A 16,735-nucleotide genomic window follows, 5' to 3' on the forward strand; every position below is an offset into this window, starting at 1 on the left:
GACTGCCCCGTGTGTAAGACTTTCTGTGGCCCTGGGAAGCCTCGGGATTGAGATCATGGGGCCTGGCCCTCACCTCAAGGGAAGATACGGTATCCCGGAAGGAGAACTGCAGATAAATCAGAAGCAGGGCTTGGTGCCAGGAGGTGGAGTCAGCAGGCCTGAGGGGGATCTGTCGGTAGGTTCTAAATTTCTCCTGTGGAGCCTAAACTGTGGCCCCGGACAAAAACTTGGGAAGAAACAAGGAGAGGAAAGCCGGTGTTCATAATAAATTATATAACTCTGTATTATAACTCTGCATCAGGCAAGGCCCGACTCAGAGTGCTCTTTCTGCCTTACGACTGAGCCTAACACGCTGCCTGCACCCACGGTCACGTGAGCCAACCACCCGCTGCTTTTGGCCTTTCGAGGGTTGCCTCAGCATGCCCTATATTCTTCTGCCCTGCTTAAGAATGAGGGGCTACAAGTTATACGGCCGTATAAAGAGAGGACAAAAAAAGCTCTTCCACCAGCCTAACATTGCTTTTTCTAGAAAAAGAAACCAACTGCATGGTTCTTCTTGTTGATTTCTGGTTGACTCTTGCTTCAAAGAATCCTGAGACTGAAACAGAAACCTACTACCCTCCGAGGGGTCCGACAGTAACTCTAAGAATATGCCTCTTAAGTAACCCATCGGTGCCTGCATCCACACACTCAAACAACAAATACTGACTTAAGCTTATGTGCCAGGTGCCATGCTAGGCACTGGAAGTGAGATTATAGGCTTGAGCAGTGGGTTTCATCTCTGGCTGCACATTATATGTATAAAATGTTTATTAAATATGCAGATAAAAATACAACTACAAAACAACTCAGGGCGTGTATATTGCAAAATGAAAGGTGCTAAAAAAAAAGAGGGACTGCAACAGTTTACAAGAGGGCAAGACTCTCTGACTGCTATCTTACTAGATGAGGAATCAGGGCCAATAATCATATGTCTGTACATAAGGGAAGTATTGGATATTGTTCCAAGGCATCATTGCCTTGCCTTTCATCCCCATGCCACCAACACCCATAGGCCGCAGGTGTTGGGTCAGGTACAGAGGGCATACAGAGAGAGATAAAGAGCAGTCCCTGTCTTCAAAGAGCTCACAGTCTAGTGAGAACGACAGACATACACAGTAAGAAATACAATGCAATGAGACCCTCGGCATAGGAAGCTTTGGAGGGACGCAGCAGGGAGCATACTATGTCCCCAGAGGGGTCAGAGGATACTGCACCTGAGCAGGGTATTGAAGGATGAGTAGGAGTTCACCAGGATGTGAAAAGTGAAAAGCATGAGGTTGGTGTGGGCCATTATTCGATAGTATATTCCAAGCAATAAATACTCCAAGCATGCTAGGGTAGCCTTCTTAGCTTTAGGCCCCTGTTTCTGCTGAACTAAATGAGTCTGTCAGAAAGAGAACAGATCTCAAACCTCTGGAAAAAGGAACCTGTATGAGACTTTAAAAAAGCCAAGTCACTGGCTCCTAATGGACTATAGAAGAAGAGGTAGGTATGGTCTGATACAAAGCATCTTCTAGAACTGTAACCATATATGAGCAGAACAGACCTCTTTTGGGGTATGCATTAGGAAGATAATCCTTGGAGAAAGAAAATCCTTCCTTTCATAGTTCATTTCAGAACAAAGTTGCGCTCTTTTGTGGAGTTTTAATTTCAGGGGTTGATTTTTAGCTAGCTCTTTTATATACCCAAAAGAATTCTCTCCAACAAAAGAAGAACAGCTCATCCCAGTTCTACTTCTGGTTCATTCTGTGATCTTGAGGAAATCACTGAATCTTCAGAAATAAATTCATTCATTCACCATTGACAAAGCATCTATCTAGAATGTGCCCAAGTAGGCAGAGGATGCTTTGCAAGTACAGTGCAGGAAGGGTAACTAATACTGTCCCGAGAAGCTGGAGGATACGGCACTCGAGGAGGGTATTGAAGGATGAGTAGGAGTTCACTAGGTTCTAGGGCAAGCCATGAACAAGGTACAGCCTGCCCTTGAACAAACTAAAAGTGTAATGCGTGTTGGCCATGACAGCTCAGTACAAGGAGGGCGACAGGCTGCTACTGAGGCTAGAGTAAGGGCCTCTCCAAAGCATGAAGGCGGCTTCGCAAAGGAAGTACACTAGAGCTGAATTCGGCAGAACGAGTAACCACACCATGGCAAGGACGTGTCTCAGGCACAAGGAACATTATGTGTTAGGGCCCAGAGAAGATTAGAAATAAGGTACTGATTAGACGAGCTACAGGTAACTTGGCCAGACCACAGTAAAGAAGAGGGATGGAAAAAATAACTTCCACAGAGACCAAATGAAGAAGGGTCTTGTATGCCCTTTTTCTGGTGTTTGGACTCTTTCTGTCTAGATGAAAAGGCTTCAAGCAGTGAGATGGCATGACTAGCTGTGACCTTCCGAATTTTTACTTGGGTGACAAGGTGACAGATGTCCAAGGCTGAAGACTCAGGGAATTTTTCCGCCAAAGGGTGGAATGTTCCAGGTAGCAAAGTGGCAACAATTTAGAAGAGACAATAGCGATCAGGTGAGCCAGGGGAGAAAGCAAGCGCAGGAACCAAGAGACTAGAAAGGCAGGAGGAGGGACGTTTCAAGAGGGGTCTCTGTTTTGGACATTGGCCGAAGATAGCAGGGCTGTTAGGCCTGGTGGGATTAACTGGTCTCAGGATTGTGAATGGAAATACGGTTCTACCCCAAGAGGCCCAGAAGAATGTGAGAGACCGAATTCTTATTTTTTTCAGTCTTTGGGGTTCTTCCAGCTTTACTGAGGTATAATTAACAAATAAAAATTGTATACGTTTAAGGTATACAGTGTGATGGTCTGATATATGTGTATGGTGTGAAGCGGTTACCACAATTCAAGTTAATCGATACAGCCATCACCTTACATACCTATCTTTTTTTTCTGGTGTGGTGAGAACACGCAAGATCTACGCTCTCAGCAAATTTCAAGTACACAATACAGTCTGATTAACTATAGTGACCGTGCTATGTATTAGGTCCCTGGTTTAACCTTTAGTTTCTTTTGGGGATTCCAAATAGAACTGTTTTAGCTTCTGTTTTATTTGGGTTTTATCTGTTTGCTTTTGGGGGTTTTTACAAATCAGAGTAAATGCTAGCATAGAATGGTGGGAGGAAAAACTAATGAAGCTGGTATGCGGATAACAAACTTGATTATGGTGGAAGCCCTTTGTGTTAGCAGCCATTAAAGCACCAGTAATAATGATTTTCCCATAAGAATAATAAGGACAAATTGTTCTAATGATTTTGGCCAATATGACAGCATTTATGACTTTTAGAAAAAATGCCTTTTGACTTTTATATAGACTCTACTAACAAACGTAAAAATTCTACAACCACTAATAAGTATCTGCAATTGGACCTCGAATGGGCAACTTTTGTAAAATTCAGTATACAAAGAAAAGAGAACTCACACAGGGACACGTCTATCTCGGCAAAAATTAGACTAGGACTATCTGGTGGGAAGCACAACAAATATCTAAGCATCTTGACTTTGAGAGGCAGAAACCACATAGCAAGTCATAAAAAGCAGGAGGAAACATCAATTCACAGGTGGTGGAAAAAAATCTCTCTCCAGCTAACTAGCCTTCTCAATAGAGACACCAAGATTAGAGACAGTAAATACAAACGTAGCACCTGTGCTAACATGGTGATTTGGCATCATGAAATGGTTCAAGAGAGCTGGACACATGTGCTGTAGATATGAATCAGAAGACCATCGGCACTGAAGGAGGTACACAACCACCTGGGAAGAGTACAGAGTAAGAAGAAAAGACCACTGAGGAACACCAACATTTAGGGGCTAGAAGAGGAAAAGGAACCGGAGACCCCTGAGGAATATAGTTAAAGAAGTGGAGGAACTTGCTAGAAGATGTCATGGAAACCAAGAGAAGGGTACTTTGCTTTGAGTATGGCTATGAGGCACAAAAAAAGAAAGAAAAGAAAAGAAAAGAAAAGAAAAGAAAAGAAAAGAAAAGAAAAGAAAAGAGCTACTCAGAAGTCAAAAACGCTCCACTTCGCGTCCTCCCATCCTTTCCCTAGAGTTTACTAAAGTTGATGTCATGTCACTTTCATGTCAAGAGAAATGGCCAAGTGGCACCAAAGGTCTGTTGACATGTTTCAGAATGCTTTAAGGAATCTCCCACTCTGGACATCTGGTGTTACTTGAGCAGTGTGAACAAAAACCACACAGCATGCCTGGAGAAAGATTTTCCTTTTGGTAGTGATGAGTACAATGGCGGCCATATATCACTCAGCCCTGTTGCAAAGCGTACTCTTAGGAGGTCACATTTGTTGCACTCCTGCAGTGTGTCAGACATCACACAGGATACAAAGAAAAATACAATATGGTGGGGCTAGCAGATAAACCATAGCTAGCGTTCGATTTTCTTTTTCCACAAGAAGGATCATGCTCAGTTTGATCAGCTCTTATTTGCTCAATGTAGCCCCCAAAGGCTTTGCCAAGCCAAGATGCAAATGCTCAGTATGGCCGGGTCCCACCTCAACCTAGTACTGCCGCTAATGAGCTTCACGACCTTGCATACGTCCCCTGGCCCCTCTGAACCTGTTTCCTCATGTACGAAAGGGGACGACCTCGCCAAGAGGCTGTGAGAATCAAAGAATCCACATGTGGGAAATATGTGGAAGCAATTCAAGATATTCTACCCAGAGAAGATGCTTATGATTACGACCCTAGATTTCACAAGCCATAAACAAAATCACCAGCATCATTGAGACCTCACGTCCCGGGCACTCTGCTGAAAGTTACTCCTGCCCAAGTTCATGCCACTTGCGTAACCACATTAGGTATTACTATTTCCATTTTACAGACGAAATGGACCCCCAGAGACATCAGGTCATCTGCTAAGGGCACAGAGTGGAAGAATAAGACCACGACCCCACATCTGGGGTTGGACACATGCAAAGTGTCACAGTGAACTGTGTCTCCACTGCGGCGCTTAGGACCAAAGCCTGGAAATGGGCAGATCCTCTACCCACAAAGCAGACATTTCAACATTAGAATCAAGGGCAGAGGGATGTCTGTAGTTAGACGCCAGACTTCTGGCTGCACCAGGATCGGGAGTCTCTCCTATTCCCCTCCTCGAAGGTTCTACACCAGCAAACGCAGGAGACATTGCTGAGGACTTCCTGATTTCAAGGGAAAAGTTGTAGGACTAGAGGGGACATGGACATGAATCAGAAACATTAATGGCCAGATAAGCGTGTCCCAGAAGGACCCAGGAATGGAGGCAACGCTCCATAGGTTAATTCTGTTTTTCCCTCACCTTCTTAAGCGGGGATGAGCACTGCCTCCTAGCTTATGCTTAAGCAGGAATGTAAGGAAAGCAGACAGCCAGTCCTGTGACAATTGGCTCCTTGGCTGCAGAGAACCATCTTCTTTCTCTGCTGTCTCAGGGTTCTGTTCCTTTGAAGGCGCCTACCTCGGAGGGCTGTGGTAAGGGTAAGAATATCTATTATTTGTTGAGCACTTACTGTGGGCTGGATAGTGTGCTACATGCTTACATACTTTAGCTCATTCCGTCCTTGTAACAACCCAGTGAGGCAGAAGTTATTAATGTCACTCCCATTTTACAGATGAGGAAACTGAGCCTTAAGAGGGATGAGTAATTGACTCAAACAAGGTTCCGCAGCTAGGAAGCGGCCAAACCGGGACTCAAATGCTCGTCTTTGGACTCCAGAGCTCCTAATTCCTTTATCATAATGGATGAATGGGTTATTAACTGTTTTGAAAAGTACAAAACATCATATCCATGCACGGGGGTGGGTTGATTCACTTAGCACTTCACAAGGCATTCAAGTGAATTGAGGCAGGTGCATTTTCTTTTCCTTCTGAAAATTCACCCAGTCCTGGAAAATTATATAAATTGCTTTTGGTGACTCTCAGCATATCCACAGAAATGATCAAATGTAAGTTTGCCAGTCTATTTCTCTAAAGCCATCTCTTGGAGGAGGTGGTGGCTAAATTTTAACTCAGTACAAAATTTCCATAAAGGTCTACAGCTCACTTTCCTTCCTCTACCTTAGGCACAGTTGACAAAGGGCTTATTACACCATCTTCTGGAAAGATGGCACATCTCTGGGCTGGGCAAGAGGTCTACGAGGAGGTGTGCTTTGGGAAATGACTGCCCCACAGCCTGGCTGCTGTTCCCAACCATCCATGGGCCCTCAAGGCCTTGGGAGCCTGAAGACCACTGGATGATAAAGAGTCCCCCATTCCCAAGCTTCAAGACTGCTGCCTTGGGCTGCTGTTGCATGGTGACATCATTTTTCCCCCTCGAATGAAAGTACCTCGAGGACAGGGTATGTTGCTTTCCTCCATCTGAATCTCCTTCTGGGTCTAGCACTAGCTAGGGCCCATAGAAGCTCCTCAACCTACGCTGGTAATGCCATTGGAATTCTGGGATTGAGGAAGACAGGCACTGGATCTGTCCTGACACATTGCTGTCCACCCACCTCTTTTCAGTTTCTTACTGGAGTTTCACAAGTAGCTGTTCCAGGCCTGGCATCACACTAGACCCTGGGAATCCAAAATAAGTTAGACGATGTGGTCTCTGCTTTCCAAGAAGGTCTCAATCTGATCGCAGGTGTAGAGGGCAGTGTGTGGTATTTCAGAGTACAGGCTTTTCCCCATGGTGCCAGACTCCATTATCAAATGGCAGCTTGGACCTATTTTGCACTCATCTTTCCTCCAGAGGAGACTCCAGCAAGGGAAGCCATGGGTTAAGGAGGCTCCTACAAGGTGCTCTTGTGTTTCTAAATCTCTCGTCGGGAATTGGGGTAGCACGGGATTCTGGCACCAGGCTCCTGCTCCGCTAGTTGGTTCACTCCTGGGATTTGCGCTTCTTTTTACCCTCTTGCAGGGAAATCTACAGTCTGGAGCGCAAGGAAGTTTCTTCAGCTTGCCTTTATCCACGCCTACTGAGAAATTTCCTCTGTTAACGTGTCAGTAGCAGCTGTTGAAATTCCAGTGGGGTCTATGTATGCACATGCACACTCCCAACAGAGATTTGAATACCACGTTCCAGGGCTAACAGGGTAAAAGTAGGCCTGGCTAGACTAGAGGTGCCTACTGGGAACAGCAGGGAATTCCAGATCAGAAACCTAAAATCAGAGACCCATACTTTTGCCTAGGGAACCACAGCGAGTGCGTAAAGAAACACATGCTTTACTCTGCCCTCCCCTTGGGAGAGAAAGGAGGTAGCAAGTTAAGCCATAAACTTCCAGAAAATAAACCATCTAAACCCCAGCCCCTTTTGGATAGCCCGGCTAAGATTCTATTAGACATGACTTCCGTAAAAAAAAAAATTATGGCAAAAGGACATAAGATTTGATCTGTGGGTTTGAGCTTTTTTTTTTTTTTTAAACCCAGACATAAATTTCACTCCTTTCTTCTCTGGAAAGATCTAGTCCCACGGGTGCCCTGGCTGAGACCAACACTCTTCCTTTCGACACAGGTTGCTGAAAAACCTTCCAGCAGGGGTGAGGAGAGCACTGGCGGCAAGTAGGGGAAAAAAGGTGACAACTGTGATTGTGAACTCCCCGCAGTGGGGTGTGTGATGGTGTGTGTGTTAGGGTGTGAATGTGGCAGTATCAGTGTGGGGCCATGCGTAAAAGTGTGTGCCTGAGTGTGCAGTCACTATAACCATGTGTGAGTCATGGACGTGGGTGAGTGGGATCATCTCTGAAGGAGTGCTGGTCCATGTCCATGTGAGTATGTGTCAGCATCAATGCGTCTGTGTGAGTCCAAAGAAGAGTCCCGGCCGCTCGGGCGAGTATGTCGAGCTAGGGGCAATGTATTTATGCTTTAGTGACTGTGTGGGCACGTGGGCCACCGTGAGCAAGTGTATCCACCTCAGGGGGGATGTTTCAAGGGGAATGACAGTCTGAGTGAGTCTATGTGGCCGTCTGTGGCGTCAGCAGCGGCCCGTGTGGGAGTGCACGAATGCAGTTATGGGAATCGGGGGTGACAGTGTGGATTGTGTGGGCTGGTGTGGTGTGTGGCAGCATAAATGCAGGTCGGGGACAGTGCAGGTCACCACGTGTGTACTGGTGTGAATGTGTGTCGCAACGTGAAGTTATGTCAATATGAGAGTACAAGAGTGAGAATGAGCAAGCACGTGAGTGTGTGGGGGGGTGTGCCAGTTTGAACACATGGGACACAGAGATGGCAGTGGGAGAGGGAGAGGGTGTACATGTGAATGTACATGAGTGTGAGACAGAGTGACTGTGTGCCCCTGGGGATGTGTGGGAGTGTATGATTTGGAGTGTGTGGCTGTGAACGTGAGCGTATGGAAAACCGTGAAAATGTGCAAACATCAGTATCTAGGCACGGGTGTGCCGTAAATGTGACTGTATGTTGATGTGAATTAGCGTGAGTACTGAATGTGAGTGAGCAGATGGATGTGTCGGAGTGTGTCAGCACGACTGCATCTGTGGGACTCTGAGTGTGAGGGTCGGGCGATGTGTGTCAGTGAAAGTGGCTGAGTTTACGAAAAGGACTGTATCTGAGGACCCATGCCTGTGAGTTGGGTGAAGAGTGCGATCAGGCCTCAGAGTGAAGATGAGTGAATGAGCGTAAATGGGTGTCACGATGAGCGTGTTTCCATGTGTAAGCGTGATTTGGGGTGAATGTGACAGATGTGGAGAGGTTGCGTCCGTGCCAAGTAGGAGTCCCAGAGCACATAATACTAAGGGCAAGACTATAAGATGATATAGCAGCAGAAACAGGTGAGACTGTGTTTACCACAAATGTGTCCGGTAGGAAAAGCATGAGCCAAGGAGGCACAAGGAGTATGTGAAGGTCCAAGAATACATGAGTGTGCTCGTGAAAGTGTGTGTATGTGTGTGTGAGTGCTGAAGCATTTGGGATGCTGAGAAACTCTCGAGGAAGTGTCTCTCCTCCCAAAGCCATAGCACGTACGTGTCCAGTTACAGCACGTTACTTAGCCCCTCTCAACCTTGGTCACCTCGTGGGCAAAACCATGATTCTAGTACCTACCTTGAAGCTAGTGTCACTTTTATAATCAGAAACAAAAACAGTAACTATTAGGAAAAAAAAAAAAACCACCTACCTTGCAGAGTTACTGTCGGATCAAAGGGTCTCCTGCAAGTAAAATGCCCCGCCCAGCGCTGGCAACAGCAGACAATAAATACACATTATTACTGGAGCTGTCACAGAACACCCGGGAGAGACCCCAGGGCTCGCTTCTGACTTGAGCGAGTTCTAGTTACCTTCTGTCGCTCAAGGTCTATAGCGGATCCCCTACCATAGCATCTCTAGGAAGCTGAATACACCAGTATCGGCAGGGCTGTAATTTCATACCCTCACTATCCCGGCCGAAACCCTGGAGCTTCCCCTTCACAAGGAGGCACCCTAGAACACCTGCCGCTGAGCTGCACTTTTCCTTTGTCCCATTGGGCCCGGGGTGGGCTCCGTGTGAAAGGGAACTGCACTGCGTATTCCTTGTTTGCTTTCTCTTTTTCTTGTTGGGGTGTTTTTGCTTTTTTTTTTTTTTAAGTTTGGTTGGTCACTTGCTTTTGACTTGGGCGTTATGAGATGCCTGGGTAACTGACAAATAGACAGACAGAAGTGCAAAGAGAAGGAGGCAGGTAAGATACAAACAGGTAGCTGGATGGCGGCGTATGGCAACAGAAGGCCAGAGGGGGCAGCTGACAGCAGAAGCCCTAATCGGCTGCCCGACAGGGGGAAGAGTAGATGATCAGAGGCAGGCCATGGAACCCAAAAGGAATGGAGAGGAAGAGAGAGACCCAAACTGAAACGCTGCCGGGGAACTGTCGGGCACTTGGGAGAGAGACTAGAGACCTGTGAAATCGAGTCCCTACCTCTAGTTTATGGTCTAGTTTACCTGCCAAGATGAATACTCCAGAAACTGTGCAAGAAAGATCAAAGGTGATAGAGAAGCAAGGGCTACACGATCTACTACGGGCTCAACTGTTGTTGGAGATCTGAGGGAGAAGTGCTCCCTGCTTGGTTGGGAAGGCAGAGAGAAGGTTCTAGAAGGTTTCAGCCCACCAGGCTTGGAAGCTGGGATAGATGGGGTGGGGGTATGCCTTGAATAGGAAGGTCAAATGAAAGTTGTAGAGCAGGAGAAATTTTGGGAACTAACTGGTCAGTCAGTGGTACGTGGCTGAAATGCCACTTTGACATCCGGAAAGCAGGAGGAAAGGAAATGCCAGCTTGAGGGGAAGCATGTCGGTGGTTACACGGAAGCTCTTAGACAGAGCCTGACAATTGCAAAGGACTTGGCCATGACCGTTCGGTTGTTTCTCCTACTCACCCCACAATGTAGGTCACAGCTATCATTCCCATATTAGAGATGGAGGGAACCGAGAGACCAAGTGTAGCTACATGGGCCACAGTCCCCCAGAAAGGAGGGGCTGTGCCCCAAAGCCTGGCTTGTGAGGCCCAGGCAGCGTCTTTAATATTGGGAACTCTGGTGGAAGGGTGGCCTTCACCTGGATTTGGAGATCCCTGACTGCCTACCCTGGAATCCGTTACTCACCTCTTATTGCCACGGCTACAGGACCTCAGCACAGGTGGGCACTGCCCATGAGAAGGGGCCGGGCTGCCTTCAGCTCCCACGGACTCAGTGCTGGGCACGCTAGGTGCCACAAGACGCAAGGACTCAGCTGCTCTTTCTTGGGGGCAACCTGCCAAGAGAAGCATCATGGGGGTGCAGGAATCTCTTGCCCCACCTGCTACTACTCCCTCAGCCAATCCCCTCAAACCTCACACACACGCTATAGTGCATTTCAGAAAACCCCTTGAGAAGGCAGCGAATCAGAGAGGGGAGAAGCATAAAAAGGACTTTGCGAGGTCAGAGTCCAGAAAGGGCACTGAACCAGGAGTTTCAGGTTGAGAATTGCTGTCACCTCACCACTCTGGCTCTGCCTGCTAGCTCGTGGAGAAAACCTGCCCTAGCCTCCCTGGACAGGTGTCAGGAGGACTAGATCAAACAGGACAGATGGGAAATAGCCACATATTTGCAGGAGGTGGTCCAGTCTAGCATGCGACAGAAAACCGAGAGATCACGGCAAATGCACGTTGGCTCTGGGGACACCTGAGCGTCCTGAAGATCTAGCAATGCTGTTTCACTTCCAGGTGCCCACCTCCACCTCCTTCCCTTCTCAGCAACCTCCTTCACTAGGTGGCGGTGGGAAGCACTCAGAGGGTCCCTAACTTGTTATCACCTCACTGCCGCTGAGGGCCTCAGCCCCTGATCCTAACTGGAACCTCCTTCTGCCCCCCACCCTGACCCAATCTCTACTATAGGAAGGTCTTCCACAGTCTTTCTCAGATTTCTTAGGGTGAATATATCCTGGGTTTTTTGGGGGTGACAGTTTATCCCATCTTCCCCACAGATGTTTCCATGTCCAACCGTGGAGGCAAGGTCTTTAACCCCTCTTTTTTCTGCCTTCCCCCACAATCGCTTGAGCCTCTCAAGGACGAGACGGATCTTCCCTCTGCAATCCTTCCTACCCTGCGCCCGCCTTCCCTCCATGTGTCTGTCCTCCAAGAAAAGCAGCACCTATATGTGAAATCCTAGGAAAGCCAGACCCAGGCTAGCAAACTTTCTATCAGTGGATACTGGAATGCCCCAGGTCCTAATCCAAAGACACAGGTGGAGGGGTAGCTAAAGGCAGAGATAGTAAAACTGAAGACTCGGGGAGCCACGGAAAGCCCCAGGATTCCCAATTTCCCCTTGGTGAACGAGAAGACCAAGCCATACCCCAGGTCTGCCACTTGCTCCTGGCGAGACTCCAGAGCCCGGCCGCCCGTGTGTCCCCCAGGGGCCCTGGCATTCCCTGAGTGCTTCCCACTCACATACTCCCAGCAGCCTTTCCAGATCCCACCCACTGGGCCACTAAGTGGTTCGCCCATCCCCTGCCTGGCTGCATGAGCTCATCCTGCAAGGGGGCAGGGTGGGGGTAGGTGAGTAACAGCTGCCAAAGCTCCAGAGAGGGGCAGGACTGGAAGGGGGCTCAAGAAGGACGGCCACGAAAAGTCCCCTGAGCCTGGAGGGATGGCAGCAAGCACCCATGGGGGTGGGGAACAGTGCTGGAGGGCCAGGTGGGGGGGGGCAGTGGAGGCACCAGCATGGACCAACCGAGCACCTCCAGGTTCCTGTGTAAGATCGAGAGCTTTCCATAGGCCTGCCTTCACCTTGCCTCAGCCTCCCATGAACCGCAGGGCAGCCTGCTTCAAATACACCAGTTGCAGGGCTGAGCCTAGCAGGACACAGCACTCCACCTGGTGGCCACACTCCTCTCGCCTGTCTTGGGGGGGGGGCGGTGTTTTGTTGAGTGTGCGGAGATGCATCCTGTGTGTGAGTACGCATGGGGGGAGTGTGTCTGAACTGCTTCCTGTACCCCCACGGTATCAGGGTGCCTATACCCGATCACGTGCATGCCATGTCTTATGCATACTGTTTTGTGGGTGTCACATCTGTATCACGTTGGGGGGGTGTGCAGTCATGTGTCTAGCAGGCGTATGGACACAGTGTCTGCACTGTATTGTGTATGTGCTGTGCCTCTCACCATGTGCTCTGTGCCTTGTATGCACCTGGCATGTATCTAATCCCCGTTCTGTATCACGTGGCTCTGCCATATTATGTGTCTATATCCTGCTGTGTGTCTGTACCGCCCTGTGTCTGCACCTGGGGCTTAGCCCCCTCCTGGAGGCTGGGGGTAGGGATCAGTGCACCCATTTTCTGCCTACCAGCACCCCAGCTTTGCTGCACTTCAGCTTCCTGCCAGCATCTCTGTCTGGGGACCAGGGCGGCCACTTTGTTGATGGTGTGTGTGTGTGTGGACCGGGGAAGCTGTGGCCAACCACTCTCTCTACCACAGGGCCCTCCCATGGCAGGTGCCTGGCCCAGCACTAAAGAAGGCAAGGAAAGGAGTTCCGGAACCTTTCTCAGGCCCAAAGGAGGAAGCGAAGCGCTAGGGAGATGGCGCCCTTGCTCAACCCCCAGTCCCGTCCATATAGGAGAAGGGCCTGCTGGGAGCTTCAGGTGCCTCAGTTTCTCCTTCAGGCCATCTGGAAGGACTGGAGCCCTTCTCCGCAGGGAGTTAACAGCTGCACAAGGGATTAGCACTGGCAAAGGGAGCTGGGCCATGGGACGCAGGAGGAGCTCTGCCAAAGGTGTGCCCGCTGAGGTCACTAGAGGGCGCAATTGTGCTGGCAGTTCGGGGTAGTGTCTCTTCAGGGTGCGGAATTCCAAAAAGTCCACCTGGCTCAGAGAGGGATGAAGGAGAAAGAAGGATACACACCCTAAGCAGGCCTTCCTCCACCCTCATCCCAGGCCCTTCGGTTTTGAGGCTGATTAGGGAGTTGGTGACACAAGTGCCTATCTGCCCCTCCCCCCACCCACTGTATAAGATCTGTATAAAATCCCCACAGAGCTTCTCAGGGGCTTGGTTTTAGGGTCCCTAGCAGATTCTCCACTTGGGCTTCCTTTCTCCCTCCGGTTTCCCATTCACATGAAATAAAAATAAAACCATGCTGCTCAAAGAGATGAAATGTGTGTGGTGTTTGGGGGTTTGTTTTGTACTGTTTTCCCCCAAATCGGAGGGCATACCAAAAAGTGTGATTTAGAAGGGTAAATGGTTATTTGGGGGGGGGGGATGTTGTCCTATGGTGGATCTGCCTTAGTGACCAAGAACAAATGAACCCACTTCCTAAAATGTCATGACCATCTCAGAAACCACCTCGTCCAACCCCATCATTCAAAAGACAAGGAAACTAAGGCTCTGAGAGGGGCAGAAACAGACACACCTAACTCCTGACTCCCAAGGTTTATTCCACCCCAACTCCGTGTCCTCTAGTCTCTAAAAACCTTCCTTCTCCAAATCCAGCACCTTCCCAACTCAGGGCAAAACCCTATCCTCTCTCTCTACTGCGTGGGCTCCAAGACGGTCCTGTTCTGTCTCAATGATCAGCCACCCAGGCTTTGCTGTGACCACACCTTGGGAATATCTCCATTCCCCACCAGTCAATCGTTCCTCTCTTTCCAGTCTTCAAAGTCCACCTCCCCCCTTTTGCTTCCCACCCACAGACCCAGCCGGATAGCTATGCCATTTTGCCCCTCATCATGTCCCCTGGGGGCAGCAAAGATTGCCCCAACCTGCAGATAATTGACCAAATGTGCAAATCAGACATGGATCCATTGTACTGATTAACATTTCCAATTAAACTCTGGGTTAGGCTGCGTGTATTAGTGACTGGAGTAATCACTGCTCACTGCGCTGAATGTAAATGCAAATGCCTTCCAAAGTCCCCGGGCGCAGGAGGAAGCGACACATTTCGGGAGGGAATGGAAACAGACTGCCAGGCCCCGGGGGTTCCTCTGGCTCTCTGGTACCCCTAAATCAGATTTTAAACTTATGGCTGTTACTTGATCAGAAGGCTCCAGCTTCACACCGGAAATGGAGGACTTGGGCCCTGCCAGCTGCTACGTGCCCTTTCCTGCCCCCTCCTGGAGAAGCCGCAGAGTGCCGAGTTGGCAGGGGAGTCCACCCCAGGCCCTGCAGAGGGAACCGCCTAGCCTCTGGCAGGTGGAGAGCTTGGGGGACAACAGGGCACCCCAGAAGCCTCAACAGCCACACTTACCTTCTAGCGCAGGGATTTTCACCATCCCTCACCTCACAGGGTCCCACAGGCCCCTGGGAAGGAGGGCATTTTTGGAACACAGGCAGATACCCCATGCCTGCAGCAGGGACCCCAGACCTGGCCCTGGCCCTCCCCGTGTGAAAATAGTCAACCTACCTGTCTTGGGCGGATTCAAAGCTCCCCCAATCCCCTTTGGGACCCTGCCTCCCTATTCCTTAAAGGGAGCCTGAAAGAGCCATTGTGGAGTCCGCTGTTCACAGTTTCTTCTCTTTCCTATGATCAAAGCTACTAGCTCCTGAAGGTGGGTTATATGGATGGAAATGCTATCGAGTCCCTAAACATCAAGAAATCGTCCCCCTAAGTCTGGGCTGAGCCACATGTGCCTCGATCACCAACATTTCCCCATCTCACCAGGAAAATCGGGACCTTCGGGCTCCTGGTTAAGACCAGAGCTTTCTTCTTGTTCTATCTCTCTATGGCTTTGTTCCTACTTGCTCTGAGCTTACCTGCATCTAGATTTCTAGCCCTGATTGCTTTTTGCCTTGGCCACCCCGTTTGACCTCACAGGAGCTTTGTGTCTGACCTCACAATAGCAGAGTGTCTGATGGGGGCAGCACCTCTCCATCCCCCCACCCCAGGTATTCCACATTTTTCTCACTTGTCACGTCTACTGACCTCTCCCCAGAGACCTCAGCACGCTTGTTTGCTTCATATGCCAATTCTGCCTCCGGCCAGACAATCTGCAACCTGTGGTAATGGTCGGCTAGTCGGAACGCCTTTGGGGTGTTGTGGCCCTTTGCCTGCATCCGTATTACAAATGAACCTCCTGTTTTCTGTTTAGTCTCTCCCACAAAGCCCACTTGCCTACCTGGAGGCCTGGAGGGTCCACTCCTTGACATCTAAAAGTCCCTCTGGCCTCAAGATTCTCAGCTGTTGGCTTTTACCCAGCATTCATGCCAGTCTCTTCTCACTTTGCCTCTTTCATGGAGGAGGGAGGTATGACATTTGTATCCAGAAACGAAGGCTGACATGGCTCTCCCTCCAAGCCCTGGCCTCTTAGTTGTCCATTACCGGATTAAGCCCCTTTACCCAAAGGTGCCCCTGATTAGGGGCCTCAAGTACCAAATCACAGACCTGCCCAATCATAATTTTGCAAATGGCCCAGTGAAAACCGCACTGACCTTTATACCTCGGTCATTCCAGAACAGGGCCACAGTGTTGTCACCAACAGGAATGGACCTCCTTCTGTTCCAACACCTCAGACAGCCATGCAGTTGGCCTGGATTTGAGTCTGCAAAACCATGGGGGGAGCAAGACTAACATGGCTAAAGGCTTCCCTGCTGAAAGCCATTAAAAAAAAGAATAACACTGCAACTGCCCCCTTCATGCTTCCCAAAGCCAAGCCACTCACCCTTCTCTGCTTTGCTTCTACAGACCACAGCCTAGAACCCTCAAGTCCAGAGTCTGCCACTGGATTCTGGAAGGTGGGACCAAAAAATCAAGTGGGGCCTCTGGCTCCCTCCCTGTGGGCACCGCCCTCCCACCCTGTCCCTCAACCACCACCTAGGGAAGGAAAGCCTGTGAGAGCAAGAATCTAAAATGTTCAATCCGCCCCAAAGTGTGGCTAGTCATCTAGCCAGAGCCAGTTCACAAACTGAGGTCAAGGCCCCCTGCGCCGCGCTGAGGACAGGGTAGGGGGGCCGTGGACCTAATGACCCCTAATGACCCCTGCCCCCCCCAGACAAAGACAAAGGCCTACTGAGGGACGCCAGGCTTTTTAGGGATAGTACTGCATCATTCCAATCTCCACATGACAAGAAATGAGTCGTCCTGTCATTACCCTCCCCCGACCTAAAAAAGGGGAGGAGGGTAAAGGAAAATAAAAGAAAGGGCGCCCCATAGAAGAAAATCGTCACTTTTTCTGTTTGCTCAGGTTGGGCTCTTCCCCCTCCCCTGGACTTGTCCGGGCCGTGGCCACACCTCCTCCCCTCGGTGGTTTTTCTTTTTTTTTTTTTTTCTGGGG

The 16,735-nt window shown here is 49.4% G+C and overlaps 1 protein-coding gene across 1 annotated transcript in view; it reads right to left on the minus strand.

Moving 5' to 3' along the window:
* Positions 1-16,192, minus strand: part of PAK3 (p21 (RAC1) activated kinase 3) — a 114,237-nt gene extending 98,045 nt beyond the window's left edge. The window contains exons 1-4 of the mRNA XM_040629053.1: positions 16,124-16,192; positions 15,894-16,003; positions 10,604-10,751; positions 5,345-5,509 (exon numbers count right to left, since the gene is read on the minus strand). The gene's annotated coding sequence lies outside the window, so the exon portion shown is untranslated. The remainder of the gene's footprint in view (positions 1-5,344; positions 5,510-10,603; positions 10,752-15,893; positions 16,004-16,123) is intronic.
* Positions 16,193-16,735: the final 543 nt, after the last annotated feature.

Source organism: Ursus maritimus (assembly GCF_017311325.1).
Source record: "Ursus maritimus isolate PB19 chromosome X unlocalized genomic scaffold, ASM1731132v1 scaffold_X1, whole genome shotgun sequence".
Classification (NCBI taxonomy): Eukaryota; Metazoa; Chordata; class Mammalia; order Carnivora; family Ursidae; genus Ursus; species Ursus maritimus.